This window comes from Podarcis vaucheri, assembly GCF_965113315.1.
Source record: "Podarcis vaucheri genome assembly, chromosome: 3".
Taxonomy (NCBI): Eukaryota; Metazoa; Chordata; class Lepidosauria; order Squamata; family Lacertidae; genus Podarcis; species Podarcis vaucheri.
This window is the reverse complement of record NC_138761.1, coordinates 46,540,646-46,567,509: the sequence shown is the minus strand read 5'-3', so window position 1 is coordinate 46,567,509 and position 26,864 is coordinate 46,540,646. Positions and strand designations below refer to the sequence as shown.

The 26,864-nt window shown below is 42.0% G+C and overlaps 2 protein-coding genes across 7 annotated transcripts in view; one reads left to right on the top strand and one right to left on the bottom strand.

Annotated features, from left to right (window-relative positions):
• LOC309527998 (uncharacterized protein) overlaps positions 1–26,864 on the bottom strand; it is an 86,546-nt gene that overhangs the window by 24,164 nt on the left and 35,518 nt on the right. Inside the window, exon 3 of one of the 2 annotated variants that reach the window (XR_014217451.1) lies at positions 2,385–2,473. The exons of the other annotated variant lie outside the window; for it this stretch is intronic. The gene's annotated coding sequence lies outside the window, so the exon portion shown is untranslated. The remainder of the gene's footprint in view (positions 1–2,384; positions 2,474–26,864) is intronic. 2 annotated transcript variants of the gene reach the window in all.
• Positions 1–26,864, top strand: part of CHRM3 (cholinergic receptor muscarinic 3) — a 248,872-nt gene that overhangs the window by 213,818 nt on the left and 8,190 nt on the right. Inside the window, exon 1 of one of the 5 annotated variants that reach the window (XM_082215050.1) lies at positions 16,951–17,010. The exons of the other annotated variants lie outside the window; for them this stretch is intronic. The gene's annotated coding sequence lies outside the window, so the exon portion shown is untranslated. Of the gene's footprint in view, positions 1–16,950; positions 17,011–26,864 lie in introns of those variants that run through there. 5 annotated transcript variants of the gene reach the window in all.

Here is a 26,864-nt window from a genome sequence, read left to right as displayed (position 1 = left end):
ACAAATACAGACACAAAATAAAACAAAATAAATAAACTACAGGTATGTGAATGCAGGGGCGAAGGAAGGCTCTCTGGCACCTAGGGCGGGGTGTCGAGGGACGGGGCAAACATCCCGGCGGCGCATGCACGGCATACGATCCTCTGCTCATGGCTGCAGTGGCGGCGGCATGGTCCTCCACTCGTGGCTGCAGCAGGGTGCCTTCTTGTCACCCCCCCTCAGAGATGGCACCCAGGGTGGACCACCCTCCACCACTGTGTGAATGTGTGGGTGGTAGCAACTGGAACTATTTATAACACAGACATAATGGCCAACAAGACAGGATTACAAAACATAGCTGCTGTTATACCAAGGGAACGTAATTTAAGTATTCAAATTCCCTTACTCACTGTATCAGCAATACCTGTTCATATGCCAAGGTGGGTCCTTGGTCACGTTCCTTATTAACAAATGAAATAAAGTCAGAGCAAACAGGTGTGAAGTTGTCGTTTGTCCTTTGGCCCCTAAAGACTCTCAGCTATTTAGTTACTTTTTCCAGCAAGACAATTAAAGCAAGTTACAGTATTTATTGCAATGTTTTGAGAGAGAGACATGGGAGACATTTGTAGCATGCATCCCCTGCACCAGCACTTTCCCTTGGAGAGATCATTGTTTGTGCTATTTGATAACGTGGGATAGAATGTAGAAAGGAAAACAAATTTACATTATAGCCAATAATGGTTTTGCATTGGTGTTTCAGGCTGATTTAAGTCTAAGCAGCCTTCTAAGCCTCACATGTGAAAATGCTTTACTCTTAAGTTACACAAGTGAAAGATGGCATGAAAGAAAACCACCTCCTCATTCATATTTGCCTTCAGGTACTAAAAATCTAATCATTTTAGCATTAGAGTATGTTTGGCAAGCATTACAAATGGTGAGGGTTTTGGTGCCTTATGGGCAGAGCTCAGAATGAGCAGAGGCCACACTGTGGTTCAAATAATATAATTGCAGAACATTATAGTGCAGCTCTAACTCTGACATTTTATTTATTCTCCCCTGGTTCTTTCAGGCTTTAAAGGACAGATCAAAGAAACAGGAAAAAATAATTGAAAAGCGTTGCATTTGCTGCAGTGGAATTAACTGCTGAGTTGAAGTATTTGTGACTAATCTTTGTGTGTACACTTAGTAAATTAGTTTAAGAATCCCAATTTTTCTAAATGAAGGAGGAAATAAAATATATAGTTCATAAGGTTTAAAAATAATAATGAGAGCAAATGTTTTGATTCTTTATAGAATCATGAGAAAATGTCGTAATTATTTTATAGGCTTTGAAAAACAGTCACAGCCAAAGAGTATGAAAAACTCATAGAATTGTAGAGTTGTAAGGGACCACAAGGATCAACTAGTTGGCAATGTAGGAACTTTTGGCCAACATGGGGCTTGAACCCACAACCCTGAGATAAAGATTCTTATGTTCTATGACTAAGCTATCTAGTGCTGTGATTCAAGAAATTTAACAGTCTTTTTCATCTGCTCATCTACCACTTGCTACTCCAATATGGGGAAAATCAGAATTCACTTTAATTGTTCCTAACTCCCCATGAGATAAAAGGTGTCATTCTACCTTCTGCCCTAAGACAGACCTACAGCACCACCCTATGCAGGTCTACACAGAAGTAAGTCTCACTCAGTTCACTTATTCCCAGGGAAGTGTGCATACGATTGCTAGTTGACAAGATAAGCATAATAAATGACACCCAGAGTGGGGGCCTTCTGAAATGGATAAAGGGTTCTGTGCAAGCCTGTGGTTTAAAAGTATTATTATATTGCTTTATTTTTAATATTTGTCCTTTGCTTATCTCAGTAGTAAATGGTCACAGTTTGTTGAAAACATTAAATATGGAGGTGGGCAACCCCACTTCCATTTTATTTTATTGATGTTTGTTTCTCCTTTCAATTAAATAAAAAGTAAGAGCCCGTGCAGTGCAGATCAATTTTCACTGTATGCTGCAATCATAATAATGGTGTGTGAAAACACAGCTTTTGATCAAACTTGGTTCAAGTATTTTTATGATGACTGAACAACGCCTTTCATGACAAAAGTAATTCCAGGCTTCTGAAAATAAATTGCATAAAGGTAAAAGTACAAAGGCAAATTCGCAGAGTTCAGACTCTCACAAAGCTTTACCGAAGGAAACCAGTCAATAAAAATGCTGCCAATTTTTGTTAAGCCTTCACAAGCTATTTAGGGCCAAGGATGTTTCTTTTTCCTTGTGAATACTTGCAGGAAGTGCCACTTCACAGAAAAGAAAAGAAAAGAAAAAAACCTTGGAGGAGCAACTGTCTTGATTTGTCTGTTTCCAGAATGCTAATTTCTCATACACTGAACACAATAGAGATCTTACCTTGAGAATAATCATGCGTCCTTTCACCTCCTAATTTTAGTGGTGCATTTCAGAGGCTATAGAATTGCAGGCAACCAGGGGGTGGGGCCCTGCAAATGAGAAGTTAAAACAGAAGTCTCTTCTTTTGCAGGGAAAGAAAACTTTTGAGAAACCAGAGGACAGGTTTTGACAAAGTACTAATGGGAAGTAGGAGACTGGGGTTTGAACCCCAAGGGGAGGAGAAGTGATTGCACTAATAGTGCCCCACTGCAAGCTTCACAAAGCAGTGACAGTAGGCACACTGGATGCATTTGGAATTGGGTATCAGGAGATGTGAGTTCAAGCCCCATCATGGGCAATGGAGCAAAATGGTACCACTCTTCCTTTGCATGCGGCCTATTGAGGAAACAGTTATGCCAGGGGCAAAAGAAAATGAACTCAAACCCACACTGCAAGCACGACAGAGACACCACAAGGCATTTGCCTATCCTGCTTCTAGTGGTTAAGAGCGGTAGTCTTGTAATCTGGGGAACCGGGTTCGCGTCTCTGCTCCTCCACATGCAGCTGCTGGGTGACCTTGGGCCAGTCACACTTCTGTGAAGTCTCTCAGCCCCACTCACCTCACAGAGTGTTTGTTGTGGGGGAGGAAAGGAAAGGAGAATGTTAGCCGCTTTGAGACTCCTGAAGGGGAGTGAAAGGCGGGATATCAAATCCAAATCCAAGTGCAGCCTGCAGAAAGAGTTCTGATCTTGTAGAACATTTCACATTTTATACACAGAGAGGGTCTCAGGTTAAAACCCACAGTATACCTTTGCACTAGGAAGGAGGGAAGGGATCCTCCATACTCAGGCACTCCTGGGCCAATTACAAGGTGTTCTGCATGGGCCAGTAGCCTATTTCCACATTGGGCAAATAGGTCTTTTGGCCAACTTCTCCCTCTGTCAACCAGTGTGAAAAGTCCACCCTCCTACCTTTTTTGCCTGATAAGCCAGCCTTATCAGCTAGCATTCCAGCAGAATGTAGTTCCTCCTTTCTCCCCACCCTCAACAGCATACATGCTGGCAGAAGCAGTCATCCCACTTGTGGACCTCGAGAGGCCTGCTGCCTCTGGACACAGCATTTCTGCTTGAACAGAGAGAGGAGTAGGGACAGCTAGTTCTGGTAATCTGAGGTCTCTACAAAACTGCACAGAAAGTTTCAGGCCCCACAGCAAAAAGATAACCAACATTTGTGAGTGTGGGTTTCCTGGAGAACTCTGCCTTTGAGGAAGAAGTAAGGACTTGACAGAACATTCTCAATCCCCTTGATTTTTTACAGATTCTGTGCATGATTGAATCAAGGAAGCTCTTTCACTGATGTATCCTACAGATTTCAAGCTATAAATTAATTTTGCACAGTTTTGTTTCTTACCAGTCAGTATTTTCAACCACCTTGTCTTCCATCTTATTAATATCTTCAAGAAACAGAGTTGTCTGAATTTGTGTTTGCACACATTCATAAAATTTTGTTCCCTTTCTCTACAGTATGGATCAAAAACTGTAGTCCAGGAGTTTTGGATAAAAAGGGAAATTCATATTATATTAATAGATTCCACCCCTGTTTTATTTTAATAACCCACTTTGTCTCTTCCCCTCTCTTTATTTAAATACCATAGCCCGAGTGCGAAGGACTTTGTGATTCATTTTATTAGAAAAGAAAATTTAATAACTATAAAATGAAGATGTTATTTAACCTGTTCAGAGATCTTGCAAATAGTGGACACATTTTCTGTTATGGCAGTGCCTTATGATCTTAATGTAAGAGTTTATTAAAATACAATAAGGACTAGTCAGTTTTGTACAAAAGTATTATTTGAGGTTTTCCTTCTCCGATAATGCTATTTTCAAAATAAATACAATACTATTGTGTCTTAATGCCAGGGTTTGGTTTCAAGGATTCTGTGTAGATGCAAAAACATGCATACCCAGAAGCCCCAGGGTGCTCTCACAAGATCTCATGGGGCCACCTGAGTCCCCACATTAGAGGGGTCAGCAAACTTTTTCAGTCGGGGGCCGGTCCACTGTCCTCAGACCTTGTGGGGGGCCGGACTATATATTGGGGGGGGAATGAACGAATTCCTATGCCCCACAAATAACCCAGAGATGCATTTTAAATAAAAGGGCACATTCTACTCATGTAAAAACACCAGGCAGGCCCCACAAATAACCCAGATATGCTTTTTAAATAAAAGGACACATTCTACTCATGTAAAAACACGCTGATTCCTGGACCATCCGCGGGCCGGATTTAGAAGGTGATTGGGCCAGATCCAGCCCCCGGGCCTTAGTTCGCCTACCCATGCCCCCCAAGATTTCATGGGAGCATCTCAGTCTGTGCATGATTAGAAAACCTTGCTTGCAAAATGAGGTAGTGAGCATTGAAGCTATTTTGTGCTGGAACAATCCAGCACAAAAGGAGTTTTAAAGCTTTCTGCTTTGCTTTCCAAGCAAGGCTTTCTAATTGCACTGGCTGCAGAAGCCCCACAATGCTCTCACTAGTGGGGACGTTCAAGTTCCTGTGAGATCTTGTGGGAGCATCCCAGACCTGGCGTGTAAAGAGTTTATTATTGGATGCTACTCAAGTTCAATTGCCACATCAATCTCAGGCACAGATTAGCCAGCCTTCCAGGCTTCCAGTACTTCAATTAAAGGCCAAGAAAAGACAACATCAAATGCAGAAGTGCAGGTGGCAGAGGAAGGTTCAGAAGAAAGGTAATATCTCAAGTCCCTATTGCTACTAGAAGTTTTGAGATTAAATTTATAGGAATATATATTCGGCCAACAAGAAACCAAGAGGATAGGTCTCATGCGTGAAAGCTTAAGTGCACACTTGAACACTCCAACTATACCCCTTGATTAAGTGGAAGGAAGAAAACAAAAACAAAAAACAGTTGGACAGGCAGGATAAATCCCTACAAACACTTAGGGTGAATTTAGGCAAATCTTTACCCATTTTGTTAAGTCAATTGCTTACTATGATTATCTTGCCTGTTCCATTTCACTATGACATGTTATTAATTATATTTGAGTCTGTGTAAAAATAAATGTGACAAGAACAAATGATAGGTAATAACAGGAGCCATAAAAAGGTGGTAAGCACACTGTACTCGTCTCACATACATTGTCATAATGGTTCACAAAGACACAGAAGTCTTGTTTTTTTTCCTCCTTTTTACCTCTAGTTGACTTCTAAATTCTTAACCTCTATAACTTTTCAAAGCACTGTGCGATTGTCAGATAATCTCATCCAGAGCTGCTTCTTTTTCAGCCTGAACTCGCTGGAACTCAGTTCCAGCACCTCTCAGGTGGGCACCATTGCCATTCTTAAGACAACGAGGGAGGTGTTCATGGTGAGAAAAATATCACTGATCTTATCAACACATATTGTGTGTTAAGAAAAGGGCAATGAAATGAGGATTTGGAATCTCTGTTTCTTTATTTTGTTGGTATGCTACCTCAAAGGGCTCAGAGCATCTATTTTGTCCTCCCAACAGCCCTGTGAGATAGGCCAATCCAAGAAATTGTGATGGGCCCAAGGTCACAGAGTAAGATTCATGGTGAAGAGGCATTTGTATCAGGTCTCCCAAGCCTATGTTGCATTAACTTCACCAGCTCCCACAGCCAATATGAAGAGAGACAGCTATTACTTTACCCATACAATGTCCCTGAAAGTGGAAATGATGGGTCACCATGGTCTGCCATTTCCCATTGGCAGATTCAAGGCTTCAATTTGTGCAGTGCAGCAGCAGGCCTGCAGCAGAGTTTCCATGTTGCCCATTTTTATTAAGTAAAATAACAATGAAGAAACTCCACCACCTACTAGCCACTTCAGAGCCCTCTTCTTTGAGCACCGAGTTTCCTAGAATTTTAATGGATGACCAAGTAAATAGGACACCATCCCAGGCACTGCTGGAGATACCAGATGATCCAATATGTAAGACACCTGGTCACACTAAAAGAGACATGAGCCATTCAAATCCAGATTTTCTATTGTGTAGTAGTGACTAAGGCCCAAGACTGACCTTGGGAATGAAAGGAAAGAGGCTGAAGAATCCTCCCCCTTCTCCAAATAGATACTAGGTCAACTCAGTGCAGGGTAGAGAAAATGCTGCTCTCCAGACATTGTAGTGGCTAATGGATAGATCTAAGGATTCAGTGACATCTGGAAGCCACAGATTAGCCACCCCTACCTTATAGCTTATGCATTGTAGATGTTTCCTACATGGGCCCGTTGAACAGGGGTCTAGCCAGCTGAGTTGCTTGGGTGTTGGCCTCAGCTCGTTTCCATTTATGGAAAGTGGGCAAAAGAGATTTCCCTTGCTAATATTTTCTGAAGGTTGAAAGCTAAAGCTCTCTTCGGTGAAGATTAATAACATGAGTTATTGTGGTTGAAAGGGGTTTCCACTTGACCTGTTCTGAACCTCTGGAGGCTGCACATGGAGAATGCAGACTCGATTGCTGTAGCATGTGGAGTGATCATCTAACAGAAGTAGCTGAACTAAATGCTGGGCTATCACTTTTTATTCAACAAAGACTTGTAAATCAATGAATAAGTTTAAAATGACTTCAGACTATTTGGTGAGGTGGGTGGGTGGGTGTAGTTACATAGTCTCAGGTATTTTTAAAGCAGATTTTGCAAGCAGTTAAGCCAGCACTGACAGCTAAGTAATATCAGTGGAGTCCATATAAAATTGTCCAGGCTTGGGCATGTTCCATAGCTAAGACGAAAGAACACTGGACTGAAATACCCAATTCATGCACTCATCTAAATGTACACCTGTCATAGACAGGACAGTCTGCTCAGTTCCCTCCACCAGAGTATTTTGTATTGTCGGCAGAATAAAGTTGCCAGCCAATTAATCTTTTTCAGAGGATTTCTAGATGGCCTTTCTCAGACTCAGTCCACACCAGGCTTCCACAAACTCGGCCCTCCAGATGTTTTTTTGCCTACAACTCCCATGATCCCTATCGAGCAGGACCAGTCGTCAGGGATGGTGGGAACTGTAGTCTCAAAACATATGGAAGGCCGAGTTTGAGGAAGCCTGGTCCACACCTATTACTGGTCTGGTTAATGTAAAAAAAGCAGGTAATTCCAAGGACTTCTGAGTAAAACACCAGAAGGAAGGCAAGATATTGAGGGAGGGAGTCATTCACTACAGATCTTAGCATTTATGGTCAAACCACTTGTGAGGTTCTGGTGATAGTGGGTATCAGCCGGAGGCATCTGTTGTTCTGATAATTATGTTTTATTAAAACTGTTAAATTTAAACATTGCATTTAAGATCTGAAATTCTGTGGAAAACCAAAGAGGTGATATTTACTTGATGTCATGCTTTATATAGTTATCAGATGAAAATTAAAATGTCATCAGTGATACTAGGAGGGCCTCTTAAGTGTTTAATGACTGAATTATACAGTAATTTAATCACCCATTCATACCAAGTAAAAACAAACCTTTGCAGTGAAGTTTAACACTATAACGTATAAACTTAATACAGAACAAATGTTTAAACCAGTCTTGTAGTATAGAAGTTGAGAACTCAGTCTAATCTAATTAAGGCACAATTGGAACTCAATTAAATCAGGGTTAAACTGGTCATACAAACCTTGGGTTCCGATTCTGCTGTTACAGAATTGTAGAGTTGAATGGGACCCTGAGGGTCCTCTAGTCCAACCCCTTGCAATAGAGGAATAACACAACACAGGCAGAAACTTCCAACCTCCTGCTTGATTGCATGATTCCGAGTTCAGCTATTGTGAGAGAAGGAGAAAACAACGTTGCCTGATGTTGCCTACAATACATTCTCTTCCACAACAATTTCCCCTTACAGTGGTACCTCAGGTTAAGAACTTAATTCGTTCTGGAGGTCTGTTCTTAACCTGAAACTGTTCTTAACCTGAGGTGCCACTTTAGCTAATGGGGCCTCCCACTACACACTTTACCATAGAGTGTGCATTTTAGGCTGGAGAATGGCACTGTAAAATTTGTGGAAGTGTGATTTCAAAGAATGACTTTGAAATGGGAATGGAACCCAGTTCCATTCCCTGTCACAGATTTTAATCTTTGATTGAGCTGAAATAGACCCTGTTGGTTAAGCATCCCTCACAACTCTTACAAGGGTATTTTCTATAACTGTCCACATTGCCCAGCTAAGCCATTTCAATGGTACTATCCCTATACTCCCCTAACAGTTGAGCTGATGCTTTAAAGAGTGCATGGGGGGGGGGCGACCTATAACACTACAATTGCTCAGCCACTATGTGGATTTCATATAGCCCTTAAGTGGGATTTAAGTGATAAGCAGTTGGATCCTGTTCTTGTCTTTGAAAAAGAATATCACTTACATTGTATAAATATCATTCCCACCCCTCATTTTCTGTAAATTGCTCAATCACAGCCATATTCTTTTCAACAGTTAAGCTTTGCCCCAGTTCTCTGCTAGGAGCAGAACAATGTGGTTGGCTGAGCTGGAGTATTCTGCTGTCATGCAGTTGTAAATTTGCTGCAATCTGAAAAGATGCTTCCAAAAAGGCAAAGTGCTCCCTTGAGCTATAAATTTAGTATTATAATCTACTATAGGATTTGAGAAGTCCTGATAAAAAGGATAGATACTATACTACTATACTAAAGGATAGATACTACTAAAAAGGATAGATACTATGACAATATTTTATGTGCATATCTTATAGACCACCTTAATTGCTGCCAGGCAATTTCAGAATTCAATGTGAATTTTTCATAAACCTCCAGAATGATCAAATAGTTTGTTGATAATGCAAGGTCTATAACAGGAGTGTATCTATTGATCCTATCTACTGAACAGATGCCAGGCATAAAATATTTCAATGACAATAGAATATACTCCTAGTAAATATATTCTAGGGGTTATGTCAGCTCTGTATGGGACTGAATAACATTCAGTTATTCTCCCTGAATCAAAGTGCAATGTCAAAAGATCCCCACAAAGTTTCATGTTTTACTCTGTTGTTTATCCTCTTTTCTGTACTTTATAGTTGTATTTCTTCCTCTCTCTCTCTACTCCCATTGTGTCTGCATAGCCCAGGGACAGGATGGTTTAGGCTCCTCAGAGATGTGCTATGATCTATCTACACTTTTTTAAAAAAGATAAAGTCAACATACTTAGACTTGGACACTATAAAGTCAATATACTTGGATACTAGTTATTTCAGAACCAGACCTGGTGAGCGCAAGAGCCCCTGTTCAGTTTTCTATGGTTACACATTAGCTGCAAATGTGGATGAGATCCTTGCAGAGCTTTGGCATGTTATACCATATTGACTTCATTGCAGTCTGTACTGGTATGGGGATTCAGCCTCCATAATAGAAGTAGTATTTGTCTTAATGTAGTTCAGCAATCTGCTCCTTAATGTTATAATTTGCTTATTTTTGTTTTCCTTACTGCCAGCTTTCATTTCTTTTCCTATAGTATGTGCAATAATGTTTCTGCATCTTATTGCTTTTTAAGTGAATTTATTGCCTTTTTAGAGCTCTGTTCTTGGTATGCATGCTATGGAGAGATGTGTAAATAGAAATGTTTAATCTCTCAAAATTGGATTCAGAATTAGTTCCATTGGATTCAAATGATTGAATCCATCATCTGAATTATAAAATTACAGGAACAGTTTAAAAATGATTTATTGCTCTGGTTATATAGCTGAATTCCTTGCTTCCTGACCAAGTATCTTTCAAAACATTCAATAGCTAGAGTTTATTTTATGGGTTTAGCTCCCCACTCCCCACAGAGATGCTCCTAGAGGTGTTGCAGAAATCAGTGTGACTTCTCATGCACACCAGCATATTCTGGAGCTCACATATGTCTGGTTATATACACAACAGTTAGCTATATAAATGACATTTTCGCCTCTGCAAGCAATCACTCATGCACATAGACTCACACAGCATCTTCACCTTTGTCCTCTCCCACTTCTGAAATATTTAGCTGTACAGACCATATTCAGCACAGTTGATGCTGTCTAGGTTACAAATAAGGGACGCAGGTGGCGCTGTGGGTAAAACCTCAGTGCCTAGGACTTCCAATTGTATGGTCGGCGGTTTGAATCCCCACGGCGGGGTGAGCTCCCGTCTTTCGGACCCAGCTCCTGCCCACCTAGCAGTTCGAAAGCACTTCTAAGTGCAAGTAGATAAATAGGTACCGCTTTATAGCGGGAAGGTAATCGGGGTTTCTGTGTGCTGCACTGGTGCTGGCTCGCCAGAGCAGCTTCGTCACGCTGCCCACGTGACCCAGAAGTGTCTCCGGACAGTGCTGGCTCCCGGCCTCTTAAGTGAGATAAGCGCACAACCCTAGAGTCGGACACGACTGGCCCCTACGGGCAGGGGTACCTTTACCTTTACCCTTTAGGTTACAAATATGATTCATTTTTCAATATTTGGAAGCATCCCTTTTTTCTGTTTTAGCCTGGGGGAGCAACCACCATGTTCAAAGCTACAGGGAATTTTTAAGGACCCCCCCCCCACAGGAAATATTGGTAAATACATTTTGGAGAAACATCATGTAATGAGGCCTTCACAAAGATCCCAGCTTACCTATGGTCATAGTCTGTAGCATACTTAGCATATTTGTTAGCATAACTGTAGTAGCATAAAATCATTGTTCTGCCTATTAGTCAGAACTGTGGATGATAGAAAGAGTAAAGATATATATAAGAAAATCCTGTCCTTTTTTGGCACCTTCTGTTTCTTTCCAAAACTTAGCTTTCAAGCTTTGATGATACTAGCTGAAAACTCATATATGTTGTACTGTTAAGTATTAGAATAGTTATAATGGTGACTATCAGTGGAGGCTGGTGCTCTTCAGAAGTATTGGCTCGACATGTCCCATCCACTGTGCCAAGCCACCATCACCAATGGAACATGCAATGCCCATGGGTCAGCAAGACAGAACTTGGTGGAAGCTGATGGGTTTTGAATGGATTTGCAAGTCATCACACTACACTGTCCAGACATGTCATCAGCCCTCAGGTTCAACACAACTGTGTTACCATTTCCAAAACACTGCATAGGGCAGGATATCTTAAGAAAGTAAGTTCAGCCACAGACCACATGATATGATCATACACAATATGGTCAATAAATTACGGTATTTGCAGAGAATATTTTCTAGAAAACACTGAGCAGAGCCTGAAAGACGACAACATGGAAAGACCGAACTCATATAAAAAACATCACATAAATCCCCTGCTCTATTTTTATACCAAATGCTGAAGTGAAGTGTTGTTGCCCTCATGCCCTGTTTGTGAGCTTCCTAAAGCTTTTAGCTTGTTCCATAAACAAATGGAGCACTGCTTGACTAGATGAGTCTTGTCTAATACTACAAACCGAACACAAGGCAGAAATAGGATCTGAGCCCCCAAATGCTCCTTTGACCCGAGAGATGTTGTGCAACACAACCGCAGGCCCACAAGTAACCTGCCTGGGAAATTGAATGTAGGGCAGAGGAGAGATCTGAGCATCAGAACACTAAAGTGTTCCTGCAACAAAATAACCATTTCGCAGAAGGAATGCCAATTAATTACCCACCCAGGTCTTGCTGCATCATATCCATTTCCCTTCATCTAGTAGACTAATTAATAACCCACCCATATACCAAAATAATATCCTCTTCAATCAATGACAACATGTTTAGTGTCCTGCAATCTCCGTAAGGGTGGGCAAGAGGAATCCTATGAGCATGTAACTACTCTGCAAGTTGGGAACACTGATTTAAACCAGTGTGCCAAAATAATGGGGGCAGTGGTGTTCTGTTGTTTTTAAATCAAACTGGTTGGTGGGATTTTAATAACACCTGCTTTGCCTTTTGAAGAACGGTAGGTGTTGACAAACTCCTTGGCCCGAATGACAAGCCACTCTGGTGACAATAGATTAATCTTAGCTGACCTGGAAAATGGCCAAGAGACTAATGCCACAGCTTATATAAGGTATGCAAAATACTGCAAGTGTTTGCATGGGATCCCCCTTGAGCTAATGTTCAATTCAGATACCTGTTCTAGAATTGAATGTAGAAATCATTATTTCATCTCATGATCAAACATTAAGTGACCCACTCTTTTATGTTATTGAATGTTTTTGCTCCCTGTTCTTCTTGGCCATAACTAGAGGGGACTCTGGAAGTTAAATTTGACCAGCCAGCCTTATACCATCAACTGCAATTTCTCAATTTCTTGTTGGCTGAGTAGCAGCTCTTGATCTTTGCACTGCTATTTCAGTGAAAGGAGATAAAGGTCAGTGAATGCCATTGATTTTCTCTGACAGGTGCAGAACTGTGGTACTCGAGAAGCTGTTTTTACAGATAAGAATCTGCAGTGGGCTCTGCTAGAGGATTCTGATCTCAGAAAACACTGAAGAGGGGTTCCACAAATGAAAGGGAATGAAACATTTTAAACCACTTTCAACAATAAAATGTTCAGTTCCATCCTTGGGTTTTATTCAAATTCACATGCACAGCCCCGTTTTTCATGAGTTGATTTCAATTTTTAGTGATTGTGAGACATTTTCATCTTATGTGAGCTCTTCACAGTAGGGTGTTTTTTTTTTCCAAAAACAGAAAAAAGTACTCCTGCAGTAGAAAGGTTAGCAAGAGAACTTCTAAGTAGATTACTGCATCATTCAAAACCTTTTTAATTCAAAGCCTCAGATTTATACAGTTGCAAAACAAAAGATACTGGGACCATGCTAGACATCCTTTTTATTCATGTTGCTATTGGGGCAGTCATACTTCCTTTCTAATCAGTGCATATCCCATAACCTTCTACTCAAATCCTATAGTTAGTTACACCGTAAATGTTCTGGTTTCTTTTTGTTCCACTTTTGTTGCACTATAGCCCTTCCAAACAACATTATTGTGTCAGCATCAGGGAAGCATTGCAGAACAAACTAAAGGAGAAAAATCTACACTGATGCATTATTATTGTGTCAATGTCTCTCCCCCCCCCCCATTATTTGCTATTAGGCATGTGCTATCATTGTCAAATATCTATTAACCTTGAGTTGGAGCCAAGAGTTCTGTGAGCAGAGTTACTTTCATACAATGGTGCATTTGCCTCCACTCCCACTTCTCCTTGTACCCTCAAGTTTGCTTTAGAGGGTTGGGAGATCCTCCAGGACAGCATAGGAAGCGGCGAGGGAGTGGAAGGTAGAATAGTCAAACTGCCTTCCCCCCACTTCCATTCATGGAAGTCTCTGCTGAATCCATACCCCTTCCATGAACAGAATGACACCTTCCATTCACAGAAGGGAACCTTTGCATCCAACCCAAAGTCTTTATAAATATGTGTTGTCTCTGTAAGTATTCCGCAGCAATTAGAGTACACTGCTAAGGAGAAACAGATGGTGGGGACACAACAGTTATATTGTGGAAAAGAACGATGCATTATCTAAGCAAAATCATTTCTTCTATTTTTGGAACACTAATAAGTGAAGCTTTATCTGGGTTATGCTGTTATTTTAGCAGGCAACAGAAGTGCCAAAATGGTAGATGGCAGCCAAATGAATAACCCTTCACAAAAATATGCTATTGCAAGTAGAATGTTTCAGTTATCCTCAAGTTATGGCAATTTGGGACCAGATTTAGAATATAATAATTTTTACACACTATAGTAAGTGTGATCCCCAGAGATGGCTTGTTTTCTAAACAATGTTAACATTCATTGGAACAATGCAAAATTTTGACCACCACCTCCTTCTCCTCCTCCTCCTCTGGATTTAATGGCATGCCAAGATCAATATGCTGTCATCTACTAGCAACCATATGATCACACTTCACTCAAAGCCTTCCATAGAGCCTCAGATATTTCACAAGCTGCCATTAAATCTCCAGCACCAAGCCCCAGAAATTCTTGTCCTGAAGGCCAGCCCCCACAGACAAATTTTTAAGACCCAAATCAGTAAACCTATAAAAGGAGAAGCTCTCTGGGTTCCATATACCACAAACTATACAATATAACATTAGCAATCATTTTGTCTACCCCATGATACCCAGAGGCAATCCTCCTAAGCTTGCACAAACCACTTAGAACTGACTAACTTGACTCTGACATCCTTTCAGTTTAAACATTCAGAATAATTCCAACGGTGGACAAAAGGAGAACACCATTCTAATCCACTGGACACACCTCCTACTGCCCTTGCAATTCAGCCAGCATGGTCTGTTCAACCCAACTTTTAACACATCCCTAACACACTCCAATGCCATAGGCATAAATTCAGCAGTCACTATTGAAACCCAAGCATTCATTAGGCCTTTGGGACCCCAAATGCTGTAATGCAAAAGATTGCACCCACATGGCTGCCCTGTAGTTCCCGGGATCCTTCTATGTAAATTTCACATCATTGGTACCATTTAGAAAAAATCCACTTCACTGCTCAATGTTGAGATATGTCTGATCCAAGCTGACTTTTCATAGTTCCGCCACAACTCAGATCAATCAGAGGAGGTATCCACAGCCATTCATAAGGCCAGCATGCCAATAGTCAATGGATACTCAAATCTTGCAGCACATTGGGCCTCAGCCAAGCCTGAATCATGACCACACATGGAGCATGCTTAACTTCTCAGGAAGCAGCAAACTCCATTTCACTTGGATGAGGTACTCTAATCCTGTTGTTGCTGTCGAAGAGTGTCCCATTGTCCAGGTGTGCTCACAAGGGCTTCCTCCCCTGCAGAGCTCTGCACTGTGGAAGGTCGGTCAGACATTGAAGAGAATGAGGCAGCCACTGTAGGGGCAAAGATCTATGTGCACACTGGAGTCCAAAGGGTTTTGGCTGCTGCTCCAAGTGAGCTCTATGGTAGCAAAACAAGGTTTGTATGTATGAAGCTATTACAGGAATCCCCCCCTGCTTAAAAATTATGGTGTGTATTCAGTTTATAACATTTCCTACCATATTATCTGAAAGAGTGATTACACTATGAAATGAAAAGAGGGTTGTTAGCAAGAAGTGAGTCTCAAGGTGAAATGCATTCACCCATTTCTCTCTATGGAGTGGTGATTCTCAATCAAGGGTAGTCATAACTTTTAATATTCCCTTTCTACCTGTTCTGTTCTCATAAGGTCACTGAAGTCTGAAACTGAACCGGATGGTTTCTGCTGACACTTTACATTGGCAAAGTTGTTTCCTCTGTTTCATTAATGAAGCTCTTTTTGTTCCTTCTGTCTGATGCAATTTGCCTCCACCTTGGCAGTGAAAGCTGCTACCTCCTGTGCGTAAATGCATGATAAAGGACAGGTGAAAGGCGGGGAGATAGAAGAGTCATCAAAAGGCTCTTCCTTGAACTGTTTGAGCTTTGATATTTCACAGCTGCAGGAGGTTTCTTCCACGGATATGTAGCAGCATAGTGTTGATGTCTATGTAAATTTTTAATAGTTGTATTTTATTATTTGTAGATACAAGTAAAATCTGCTGCATAATGTTGCAGTATATCCCTACCCTTAACAGGAGTATTCTGGGGATCTAGGCAGCCTGGAATAAGAGCTTTGTACTGCAATTCAGACCGCTCACCTAGGGAAGGGAGATTAAGCAAAGGGAAGTGATGGATACATCTCCCTTCCCACCTTCATTGTCCAATTGTTTTGGCGCTAGAAGACTGCCAGTCCCAAACTAGCATTTTATAGAAGGGGGCACACTGTTCTGGAGAGTAGGAAGGGAAGAAAAGTATCTTCTCCTTCCTTCTGCAATGTAATTATATAGTGCAGGGGAAAGTGCTTTAAGCTCACAGTATGCATCCTCCCAGGCTGACCCCCACCAACTTATTGTAAGTGGTCAGAGACTTGAGAGGGAGAATCCTTTCTCTTCCCCTGTCCTCCATCTTCCTCCTTCTGTCCCAACTGACACCCAAGCATTCTAGGTATCATCTGCTCTCAACCATAGTTCTACACATTCTACCTGATTTCTAGTTTCGACAGCGCCCCCTGCCCTGTCTAAATTATGTACTTCTTCACAGGTTCTTTTCAGGCAGGTTTGGTATATACAGTATTATAAAAACAGCAATCCATTACTCAGATTGGCTGTCGTTCTCCTAATGTAAGCCTCGAGTTGTCCCTGTTTGAATGCTCCTTCTCTTTAGTAACTGTGTTGTAACCTGAAAGCCTCACATCATTTACATTCAGACCGCTACCAAATTTATGAGATTACACCAGAGTATGAATTTTACCTGAAGTGGAATTTCAGGTCAAGCCTAGAAGTTCCCGTTTAGGGGAAGCATCTATTGAATGTTGAGGGAAGCAAATCACACTGGGATGAGGAAAAAAATGTTTCAAAAAAGCTTAGAGAAACTTTTGTCCCACCCCCCCACCCCCACCCCAGCTCTGTCTAAAGCAAAATGTTAAGGGGAATTTAGAGAAATACTTGGAAAATTGAAGCAAATCTAGGACCAATTCTCAAGGGTGGTGGTGGTGGTGGTGGTGTGTGTGCCTGTTTCATGCATCTCTGAGGCCTATCCTTCACATGAACAGCAGATAAGGTGGTAAAACTGTGTCTGGTTGTATCACTGTAAACTGCAGCTGGAGTCCAGAGTTCTCCTCCATATCTTAAACAAGCAAGCAAATGTAAATCCTTGAACACTGACAACTGGCAAGTTAAGTGGGACTTGATTCTTTTAACTTTCTTACTGGCATCTAGTTTTCTGTGTGCAGGGGTTTTATGTTTTGTTTGTTTTGAAGATTGAGCTGCATTCAATCATGTGAGACCCCACATGGCATGTGAAGTGATTCAACTGAGACCACATGTTTATCTTCTAGTAATATATATATGGCTTAACTTGCCCATGAGGGTAACATCTGAAGTGATGTTATGAGGCAAATGTGGGAAACGTCCAATGAATTTTTGATGCAAGTAAAGATAGAGCAAGTTCTTATAAGAGTGAGTGGTATTTTGTATTTCAGGATAATATTTAGAACTGGGCACCATTTCTTAGAACACTAAATTCCTCCCAATGTATTAAATGAAAGCTTTCTAACACCATCTCATTATACGGTAGCTAGGCATGTTTTACCTTGTATTTTGCACAAGAACGGAAGGAGCTTAAAAATTATGCTCTGTAGGGAAAATCCAGTTCTATACATTTTACGTTTGATTGCCATTATTCAGCACCACTCTCATCATGAGCTGACTAGACCAGTATAGTCCTCCCCCCGCCCCAACATGAAATAGCAAAGTTTCATGCCTGAACAATGGAGAACTTTAAGAAGATAGACTTTAAAAAAAGGTTCCAAGGGAAATGAGCTTATTTTTCAGTTATTGGAATTCTGTACATAATAATGATATTCTGGCTTTTAATGGCTTGTTATCTGACCTCTAATTATCATGCAGATCTTTATAACAACACAATTTCCATTAAAAATAAACAAAGAAGTTGGGGTAATTTGTGTCTCCTCATAGATAAAAGCCTCAAAGTTTTGGGATATTCTGACTATTACCTTTGGCTCAGTTTCAAGCACTGTATCGTTTTTGAAGGGACGCGGGTGGCGCTGTGGGTTAAAGCCTCAGCGCCTAGGACTTGCTGATCGAAAGGTCAGCGGTTCGAATCCCCGCAGCGGGGTGCGCTCCCGTCGTTCGGTCCCAGCGCCTGCCAACCTAGCAGTTCGAAAGCACCTTCGGGTGCAAGTAGATAAATAGGGACCGCTTACCAGCGGGAAGGTAAACGGTGTTCCGTGTGCTGCGCTGGCTCGCCAGATGCAGCTTGTCACGCTGGCCACGTGACCCAGAAGTGTCTGTGGACAGTGCTGGCTCCCGGCCTATAGAGTGAGATGAGCGCACAACCCTAGAGTCTGGCAAGACTGGCCCGTACGGGCAAGGGTATCTTTACCTTTACCTTTATCGTTTTTGAAAGAAATGTTTCTGTGCACTTATAGCCATCAATATTACTGTTGTGAAGTCCTTATCCTATCACTTTTAGCTACCCCAAATAGTTAGCAATGTCCTTGTTCTGCAGTGGCTGTAGGCCAAGAGGAAAGAAACTAAAGAGTTATGACTACTTTAAGCTAATGGAAATTATCTGTTAGCTGAGTGGTATTGCTGCTGCTTTTACATCCAAGAGGCCTTGTTTGGTCCCAGCAGAGAGAGATTCCTTACATATTCTCTCTCCCTTCAGTGCTGAATGTTCAGATACTTGGAAAGAAGTATCAGGTGGCATTCTCATTTTTTCCTCCCTCTGTGTATCTTTTTTTAAACCAAGCTGTATCTATTTGGACCTTTTAACTTTACATAGGTCATTTCTTCCAGTGTATTCATCAACCTGTTCCCCTTTATCTGCTTCTTTTCTTTTCCTGTCCGATTTTGTATGGATATATTTTTTTTTCAAACCATGGTTAGGTTTATAAGAGGTTTTAAAATAATTTTGCCTCTTGACGTATTGATATTTCTTATTTCTGTGCTGATTACTCTTTTTCTTATTGACAAGAAACCATACTCGCCCACCCTATGTGCTGCAGCAGTATTGATAACGGTAGTTACATTGAGTCCCAGTACACAGCAATTCCAACATTAGAGTTATTCTCCTAATTCATGCAGAATTAACTCAGTTTGGGGGACAATAATGGAATGAACAATTTGGTTATCCTTAGCCTAGGCTGAGGATGATCATTGCTAGCCTGACTCTATGCTAGCAAAGATTTGTTTCATTCTTCAGTTTGATGCATAGCAAAAGTGTTGGGTTTCTGTGCTCAAGTGGATTAAAATAAAGAGCAGTAGAAGTCACTGAGGTGGGATGCTAACATAGCCTCCAGCTGCATTGTGCTGACCAATGGGAGTTGAAGGGTGCTGCAGTGCAAACACACTGGTGGACCTCTGCATTGGCTATGCCAGTGCATTTGCACCACGCCAACCTTGCCCCTCCACTTCTGCCTTCCAGTATGAAGCAGCAGCAGCACTGTTGCACTGACTGCTAATGATAGAAGATCTTCCACCTCGCCCTACCCGATGTCATAAGGCAGTGGTTTTCAACCAATGTTTCATGGCACCCTGGGGTGCCTTGAATGATAGTCAGGGGTGCTGCAGGCAACACTGGCCTCCGTCCCTCTTTCCTTCCCTCCCTCCTCTGATGCCCTCTTGCATCTCTGCCTCCTAAATACTTGCATGGCTATGGGTTGCAGCAGCCCTGGCTACTAGCTCTGCAAGCGAATGGTGCCTTTGGGACTGGTCAGGGGTGCTGGTTGCCAGGAGCTGAGGCAAGCAAGCTGGCAAGCTCTTGCTGTTGGGAATGGACAGACAAGTCGCAGGTCCCTGTGGGGCAATGTGAGGTGACACCTCTCTTTGGAGCAGGGAGGGGGCAGCTCAGAGACCAGGGGTGACAGCAGCGGCTGCCCAGAAGACTCCCAAGGAGATGGGAGAGGAGAGGAGGCTGAGGGAACACTTCACAAGGGAGGGTGTTCGAAGAAGGGTGAGAGGCTGCTAGCTGTGCAGGCAAGGGGTGACATAACTGGGCTCCTGAGCTCCACAGGGGTGCCACAGAAAGAATGCAGTTGGTCAAGGGAGCTGTAGACTCAAAAAGGTTGAAAACCTCTGTTCACAAGGGATTCTTTTATTGTCTAATTTCACTTTCACATATCACCCAAAAATGTGGTTTCAGAATGGGGGGAAATTAGACTTCCCAACAAGCACTGAATTGCCATAAGCACCAAATATTATTATTATTATTATTATTATTATTATTATTATTATTATTATTATATCACCTAAAAATAACAAGAGACAGCAAACAGCAACATGTAGTGTAACAAATCCTTAAGATATATGTGCTACCTGTGTAACAAAATTAAAAATTCAGAACAATTATAATAAATTTAAAGCCTTCAGTTATCTGTGATTTGTGAAACAAGCCTTAATGAACTCTTGACAGGAAAGGACGTTTCACCACACTTTTCCACCACAAGCTATAAATCAAAAGTACATTTTCATAAATAACCTTGATCAAGGTCACTATGATAGCACTTTGCTACATGATGGTATTTCACCATATACAGTGCTGTTTTTCTAGAAAAAGAGGTGCTGGAACACACTGCGAATGCCTCACTTGTTCTCTTATAATGACAGTGGTGCCCACCTGAGAGGTACCGGAATTGAGTTCCAGCTGAAAGAAAGCCCTGTTTGGATTTTAAAAGATAAAAACAAACTGGGAGCAGCTGGTGCCCACTGGGTCTGGTGAAGCAGAGAGGGCAGGTCAGCTAACAGTAGACAGAGCCAGGGGTAACAATAGTCAGGCAAGAAACTGAGGACAAAGATGCAAATCCCATGCAGACCCACATGGGAGTTAACCCTCTTTGAACTCAGTAGGGCTTCCTTCTGAGTAGACCTACATAGGATTGTTTTGCATATACACAACCTTTTTTCCCCTTGGGTGAGAGATGCAAAAAGGGGCCCTGCATGTTAGTTGTAAGTAACTTGCAGCAAAGTTACAGGGAACCAGGCAGAGGGCCTTATCTGTAGTGGCGCCCTCCCTGTGGAATGCCCTCCCTTCAGATGTCAAGGAGATAAAGAATTACACAACTTTTAGAACACATCTGAAGACAACCCTGTATCGGGAGGTTTTTAACGCTTGATATTTTAGGTTTTTAGATATGCTGTAAGCCACCCAGAATGAAGGGACACGGATGGCGCTGTGGGTAAAACCTCAGTGCCTAGGGCTTGCCAATTGCATGGTCGGCGGTTCGAATCCCCGCGGCGGGGTGAGCTCCCATCTTTCGGTCCCAGCTCCTGCCCACCTAGCAGTTCGAAAGCACCCCTAAGTGCAAGTATATAAATAGGTACCGCTTTATAGCAGGAAGGTAAACGGGGTTTCCGTGTGCTGCGTTGGTGCCGGCTCGCCAGAGCTGCTTCGTCACACTGGCCACGTAACCCGGAAGTGTCTCCGGACAACGCTGGCCCCCGGCCTCTTAAGTGAGATGGGCGCACAACCCTAGAGTCGGACACGACTGGCCTGTATGGGCAGGGGTACCTTTACCTTTACCTTTAAGCCACCCAGAGTGGCTGGGGAAACCCAGGCAGATGGGCGGGGTATATATAATAAAAATATTATTATTATTAGTTGTGCAGATGAGATAACTTATCAGGTGTAGCTTGTTCCCCCTTCTACCCAACCATTAAGGTTGCAGAAGCCGCCTGTGTTCTGCCAAATGTCTCTACTGAGTAGAACTTTGCAGGGCTGGGGCAAACAAGAAGTTACTACGGGGTGGGTAGGGCGAGGAAAGAGAGAGTAGCCTCTAACTTTGGGGTGTTTCTCCATCTCCACATGCACTGAGGATCCAAAGACAAGAACAAAGTGGTAAATTTACAGTACAGTGGTAAATACTACTGATGTGTTAATAAACCCATTCACTTGCTGTTTTTTCTGCTGCTATCACAAGTTCATCATGTTTGTTAAACCCAATCCATTTTAACATCAACTTTAAACTTATCTCCAAATGCCTGGATGGAATGCCAAGATTTACGTGCTTTCTCCATAACTGTCATATGGTTGATCTTTTGAATTAGTAACTCAGCTTGGATTGCTGTTCTGGCTACTTCTCAGGTTATATCATGTGCTTGTACTAAATTGTGAACTTACATGCAAGATTATGATTCATTTATTATTGCATCAGGAACTAGTATATAGTTTGGGCTTATCCAAACCAAAAGTCAATTAGGAGCAAAAGCAGTACAAAATGTTCCCTTGTACATTTCTAGCTTCCAAATCCACAAATAAGCAGTGTATTGCAAATATTTATTACCTTTTTGAAAAGTGTTGTTTTGATCTTACCTACATTAATTGTAGCAATTTCATCTGACTTGTATGGGGGGACGACAACTTCTATTTGCATGTTTATGGCACCACCTAGTGGATACTACTATATAGCATTAATGTAAGCTTACATTGGGACGCGGGTGGCGCTGTGGGCTAAAGCCTCAACGCCTAGGGCTTGCCGATCGAAAGGTCGGCGGTTCGAATCCCCGCGGCGGGGTGCGCTCCCGCTGCTCGGTCCCAGCGCCTGCCCACCTAGCAGTTCGAAAGCACCCCCGGGGGCAAGTAGATAAATAGGTACCGCTTACCAGCGGGAAGGTAAACGGCGTTCCGTGTGCGGCTCTGGCTCGCCAGAGCAGCGATGTCACGCTGGCCACGTGACCCGGAAGTGTCCTCGGACAGCGCTGGCCCCCGGCCAATAGATGTGAGATGGGCGCACAAACCCCACAGTCTGTCAAGACTGGCCCGTTCGGGCAGGGGTACCTTTACCTTTAAGCTTACATTAATGTATACTTCAGTTTTTGAATCTATATATTGTATCTATGCTGCTGCTCATACTTTGGGATCAATAGAGCCAATATAGTTGGTCATAGGGCAAATTAATACATGCAGCCTCACCCTTTGGCATGGTACACCTCCAAGAGCCATCAGCTTAATTGGACAACTGTTAAGTAAAACTTTGAAGTTTGGCTCTGAAACAGAAAATTCCTGCTGCTAACATAACACTGGGTTGTGCCAAAATAGTATAATAGAGAAAGCAGATATAGCTTGTGGTCCTCATAGTATGATAAGGTCATATTAACAATTTATGCCATGCTATAGATAATTTACTCTTTTTGAGCTGTAAAACAGGCCTTGTTACCCATTATTTGGTTAAAAGTAATGACATAATCTATGAATGTCCATAGTGGTCTCTAGAAAATCTGGTAATTTGCTAAATTCACAACACAAAACCACAAGTTAAATAGGTGACTGTAACTTCAATGGTGACTAGAACCTGTCAGAGTGGTGTTGCTGATTACCAGTTAGGCAGAATGGGCCAAGGGAGCAGCAGAAGTTTATGTATGAAAACTCCTCTTCTTCCATGACTAGATGCAGATATGAACATCAGCTGCATTCCCTGGGGCTCATCCTGATAGTTCACATTTATAATAGCTCACAACATTCAACAAAATTTTCTGAAAACAAAACGCAACTGTGTATCACAAATAAAACTGAGCCATGTACAAAACCTGAAAAATTGGAGAGTCAGATTCCAGTAAACATTGGGGAGAACAATGAGTTTTTAAGAGGAATTTAAAGGGCACTACTGTTTCTAGAAGGCGTTCTAGAGGCATTCTGTATCACCAAGAAGGCCGGGGTCTGTATTATCACCAAATGCAGAGCAGAATATGTGGGAATGAAAACTGAGAAGGAAGTGAGGATGACTGGATTGGACCTCAATTCATATTGTAGCCATGATCTGCAAGAGTCAAAGGGAAACCTGGCATATTCTTTAGAAGATGCAACAAATGACTCTTTCTGTAGCACCCAAGTTCATTTTAGGACAAGTGAGGTAGAAACCAAAGTGACACAGCTAAATTCATTTCTGGAAGGCTTCACTGAAACGTGTTTCAATCATTTAGGAGTGGCTGCAAAGCAGCTCAAAAAATTATGAGACGAATGAGTCACTGAGCTTCTGGAATATAAAATATGATGTGCTACTCCTGCTTGGTACAAGAAGTGCCAATATTTTTAAAATTCATGTGCTTAACTTGATGATGGTTTATGGCTTAGATTTATTTTTTAAAATCATGCTTCAAAGATATATGTGGCAGCATCATGCACTTCCTTTTGATTAATACAGATAAAGCAATGCCAAAGTATGAATGAACAATCAACTCTGATTGCCTAAATTTTAAGACTGCATTTGTGTATAAAATTAATGTAAGATGTTAATTTCAAAAATCAGTACACTGCCAGATGTGTGGTGTACCTTAATTTAGCACTGATTGGTCAGGTCATTCGTACAGAAATATATGAAATCTAAACTAGTTTGAGTCCATTTTTATTTTCTCCTTACAGTAATAATGTTTGGGTAGTGGTGCTGGAGCAACAGCAATCAGAGAACTGGATCCTGAGTTTTCACTCCTTGAATGGAAGGAACCTCCACTCATAAAAGATCTCTGCTCATGGAAGGGCTCCTACCTTATGTAGAACTCTCCTTCCATGAATGGAAGCTCTGTTCACGGAGCACAAACTTAGGCATGCAAGCCAGGAAGGCTGAGACCCATTTTGGTCCATTAGTTTTTGTTATTAAACATGCATATAATTTTTTTGACCAAAAAATCAGTCAATCTGTGAACACAGATGTAAACTAGAGATGCACAATTCACAAACTTTCATTTCACTTCTGAGAGCCCCATTCATTTTATTCCTTTCCCTTCTCATTGTTAATCTTTTGTTCATTTTTCATTTGTTCTTTGTTTCTGCAATGATCACAGCGGAGACCCACCCTGTCATGTCTGATCTATAACGTTGGTATTTTCCATCTAAATAACATAAAAGTCTCAAAGTATTTTACTACTCTCCAAAAACATTAAACCTACAAAGGCTCAGACAGATTGGACAAAGGGTCTTCCCATTTTATAAGCAATTGGAAAGGATTGGCATCACCTAAGCCCCCCTTAGCAGTTTTCATAACTCTCCCCAGGAATTAAATGTGTCCATGAAGAGGGCCATAAGGTGGTACATGAAAGCGCTTTCCCTAACACTCCAACAACTCAGGGGGTCTGAAGAAGGCTTTTAACTACATTCAGCTGAACAGTGTTAGAAACCTTTGTGCAACTTAGAAAACCTGCATCATCAGGGTAACTAGCTGTGGAGAGGCTTCTAAATACATTAACTCATAAACACTTTAAAGCCCCCAGACCCCACTCAGTGCAGAAAGCTTGGGTGACTCATACAGGATGGAAATGTTGCATGTGGGGTAGTACAGTGGTACCTCGGATTAAGAATTTAATTCATTCTGGAGGTCTGTTCGTAACCTGAAGCACCACTTTAGCTAATGGGGCCTCCTGCTGCCACCACCGTGCAATTTCTGTTCTCATCCTGAAGCAACATTTTTAACCTGAGGTACTATTTCTGGGTTAGCGGAGTCTGTAACCTGAAGTGTCTGTAACCTGAGGTACCACTGTATATACAAATAGACCCAGACCCTGCAATCATTATCTGAGGTTCCTCTTTGTGTACCTGTCAACAAGAGGGGGGCAATATGAGAATGGGCCTTTTTCTGTGGTGATTGTCCATTTGTGGAATGCTCTACCCATCTGTCACCTTCATTCCATGGTGCCAGGTGAAAAAGATTCTATTTAACCAGGCCTTTGGCTTATTAACATTATATGTCTTTTTAAATGTGTTGAGGTTTGTGCATTGGTTTTGTCGTGTTTTTATTATGTTTTTCGTCTTCTCATTTTGTATTTTTATGTTGTGAAGCTCCCTGTGATATTCACATGAAGGAAAATATACAGATTTAATGAAAAATAATAAAACTATTGTAGTAGACACTTGCCCATTCCCCTTTCAACATTTTGCACTACTCTCAGGTTGACTTCCCTTCTTCCCATTCATTTAACTTTGTACTGCAACTTTCTTAATGACAGCCTTAATGTAAAGTTCCAGGATCACCTACTGCACCAAAAACATCCATTATGAAGAAACAAACTATCTGTACATTGATATTGGGTGAACATACACGCCAGTTATTCTTAGTGAGTGAAGGACAGGAAGGGTTCAAAGAAGCAAATACATTCCAATCATGATAATGAAGCATTTCTAATTGGCACTAATGTGCAGTGTGATAACAGGGGTGCAAGGTATAGATGGTGGAAGGGGCTTCAGCCCCCTCAGTATTTCTAGGCAGGGGGCTGAGTCCCCGCAATACTGAGGGGGCCACCACCCCCTGCTGCCCCCAGGCGAGCACGAACGCTCAGCCTCAGCTTTGCTCTTGAGTCAGGTCTGACCCGGGGGCGAAGTAGAGAAAAGGCAGGGGCAGCAGTGTTGCCACCCCTCTCCTGTAAAGGGCTGCTAGCTCCTTCGTGCTCAGCCGCAGCTCCACTCCTGGGTCAGGTCTGACAGCAGGAGAGTTGCAGCAGCATTGCTGCCCCTCTGCTTGACGGGGCCGCACCATGCAAGGGTGCTGCAGAGGCAGCATTCTTGGGCAAGTGCTGCCCCACCAGGTGGCAGTGGGAGGCATGGAGGGTGATTTTTGCCCTCTGTACCCCCTGCCACTGACGGGCGAGCGCTGGCCCGCCGGGTGGAGGCAGGAGGCTTGGAGGGCGATTTATTTCTGGGAAGGCGCTCTGGCATTCCTCAAAGGAACTCCCGCATGTCTCATGCTCAAACGGGGGGGGGGGCATCACACATGTGATGTCATGCACATGTTACAGCGCCCCGCCCCTGCAATGTTGGGTCCAACTCATCGCTCCTGTGTGATAATGAAGTATTTCTAAATGGCACAAATATGTAACTGGAATAATGAATTTAAGTCTGACTGTTTTTCTGGATCCGTGTCTTGTTATAAAGAGAAAACCAAAGAATATTATATTGCTGGAGTTTTAACACAACATTCAGGTTATCATTGCAATTTATAATGCTTTCCCTATCTCACAGTTCTAAATCCTCCAATGTTTAAACTACTTCATCTAGATAACGGTGCAGACAAAGCAAAAATATAA